Genomic DNA, 2,792 nt, shown 5'->3' with positions numbered 1-2,792 from the left:
ATTCTTGAGGTCCCAGACTGGCACCTGAAGTCTATCGAGGTATGTTGCGGTTGCTGCCTATACCAATGCGGTGCCCTATGATCCATGATGATGAAATAATAATGTAAAAACATTTTGCTTATAACCTTATAATTTGCTTATAATACAATATACATATGTGGTTATAAACAAAATGCTCTAATTTATTTTATATAAAGAAATCCCAAAAACAAAGTGCTTCAAATACACATTTTAGGAAGAAATATAACTTTAAAATAACTTTGGTCATTTAAGTCAATTTTAAAAACAATTATCTCTAAAATTATTTATTCATAGATAGGTTTAACAATGCCAAAATTATGTGAGGAAAACGTCATTAAGGATTTGTAACTATGAGGTACTTGGCCTAACAGAAGTACGGTCTTTAAAAGTGATCGTTACTTTCTGCGTACGCATATTTGGTGTCAAAAATTCATCTAATGTTTTCACTCCATCTCTTGCTAACCTGTCAAATGGATATCCCATGGATCGTTTGTCAGGATAAAGTTTGTCTTTAAGGCCACAGTAACTCTCAGAATCATTGCAAACACCCGCGATGTCCTGTTCAACTCTATCCAGAGCATGATTGGAAACCATAGCAAACAGCACGCAAAGATAACCTTGTACAGTGCCTTTGGGAATAAGCATGTGGTCAGGCCACCCGCATCCACAAAAGTTGAAAGTATCTTGTGCGTCTCCGCTCTCCGTTGGGCGGTCTGCCATACTGCGGAACGTTCTTTCATATGGAATAGTAACCGAAGAATCCGAAGATTTGCGTGTGATGGTGTTTTTTCCACGCTTTAAGTCGACTCGGAATTTGTCAAGTTCAATCATCATTAGCCTTTGATCATTGAAATCAAACTCAACTCCACGTTCGTCAAGAGCTGGGGCAATAAAGATTCGAACCATACCAACTACAGGATTGGGTGATGTATTGTTAACTTGAATTTTGTATGTAAAAGGCAAGTGCTGTAAGTGGGTAAATCGAGCCAAGACACTTCCTCTTGGAGCGAAGTCCATACCACGAGAAAGCTCAACATCGCTTTGTTCCCAGAAAGTTTCAAGCTTATTTGTTTGTCCTCCAGTTACGTCTACTTGCAGATTGGTAACGCTTACATTAGCGAAATTCAATCGATTTGAAGAGTATCTTGGCAAAACTCCTTTATAAGATTGGAAAAGGTCATCAACAAAAGCATGCCAACGGTAGAAGAAAGGATCTCTCATGGCAGTGGCAGAATCACCCATTACACCAAATGTTTCTAAATAGCGTGAATCGGGATCGTGACATAAAGCTACCAAAACGTGTCCCATATTATGAAGATCTCCATAAAAGTTTCTGTTTGGAGTTAAACTAGAGGCTTCCATGATATTTCCTAAAATATCGATGCCTCCTTGCTCAGTTAAAGTAATATTACGTCCTTGATTATCTGTAACGAAGCCTTGTCCTACAGCTGATCTGAAACGACTTATCCAAAGCTCTACTTCATCAATGTCTTGACGTATTTGATCAACAGGTCTTCGAACATCAGTCAAAGTTGTATTACCAAACCGCGGTGGCCATGAACGGCTTGCCACAAGAAGATCCATTTTAGGAAAATAACCTTCCGTGATTGGTGCTCGTAGATTATTGTACCTAACAGCTCTAGGTAAATTATTACAAAACCTTTCCGTATTGTATCTTGCTATAATCTGTTGATGCATGTAGTAGAACAATTCTCCCCTTCTATCCTTTGCAACAATTGAACGATCGGCGGCATCAAACGGATAAACCAGATGCCAGTGCCAATGATGGAGGTTAATGCCGATATCTTCCCGAAAGTATGACAAGCGATGTTCAGGATCAAGATCTGAGGCTGTGTATTCCCTAGGAATAATAATTGGTCTTCGATCAGCGTTTGGAACAACAGTTGCAGTTTCTCGAGCTCTTGAAAATATTCCACTATCTACAAACTTTCCTGGAAATGACTGCATGAAGTTTGGTAATTTCATATTCTTCGTATCTTCTCTGTGCATTATAGCAACTGAAAGTGCGTAGTTAAACAGATACGGATTAACACGATCTCTCGCATAGCAAGCTACCGAAAGAAGATCAGCAACGTTTCTCATGCCCATAAAAATATCAATCAAGCTTGATGCAATTTCTTTATGAGCAGGAATAAACAATGAAAAGTTTTCTCTTCTTCCAAGTCTCAAAGGAATACTCAAATCCGGTAAAGTGATATTTGCTACATTGATCTTGGGAGTATCTGCCGCAACACGACTCGTTATTTGAGGTGCGATTCCTTTGTATTCATCAGCCATGTATGAATTGGGAATATCGAAGGAAGATCCATCTCTGCCTTTTGGCATAAAAACGGGTTCGGTCGGACGTTCGAACAACAGCAGGAGATTATCTTTTTCGGCCATTTTCAATGACGTCAGTCAACACAATATAACTTGGTATTTAAATAGTACTTGACAAAGTCAAAGTATGCTTTGAGACACCATAATGTCAAGTATAAATACTTTTTTTGTTATACGTAGTGCCCAGTGCAAATGGTTTTTCTAAGTTTCCCAATAATCAATAATGAGCATTATCTTGGTTTTGTGGTATTTGACAAAATATTTTGTAACAATTTCAATTCTTATCGCGTGAGAAATTTTGTTGAGTGTAAAATATTAGAATAATAAATTATGATAGTATCTGTAATCACGTTTTGTGATAAAAGAGTATCATATTATATTGTTTTACATATTGCGTACACATCTGTAATATTTTGAAGTAAATTAATTTG

General features: G+C 37.5%; 1 pseudogene across 1 annotated transcript; it reads right to left on the bottom strand.

Annotated features, from left to right (window-relative positions):
* Positions 1-292: 292 nt before the first annotated feature.
* Positions 293-2,486, bottom strand: LOC148276697 (phenoloxidase 2 pseudogene; annotated as a pseudogene). The gene has a single exon (XR_015823673.1). The product of XR_015823673.1 is annotated as a phenoloxidase 2 pseudogene (transcript).
* Positions 2,487-2,792: the final 306 nt, after the last annotated feature.

Source organism: Micrasema longulum, unplaced genomic scaffold (assembly GCF_059751315.1).
Source record: "Micrasema longulum isolate JH-2025_06_02 unplaced genomic scaffold, ASM5975131v1 h1tg001162l, whole genome shotgun sequence".
In the NCBI taxonomy this organism is placed as follows: domain Eukaryota; kingdom Metazoa; phylum Arthropoda; class Insecta; order Trichoptera; family Brachycentridae; genus Micrasema; species Micrasema longulum.
Note: the sequence above shows the minus strand (reverse complement) of the source record. Positions and strands in the feature narration are given on the sequence as shown.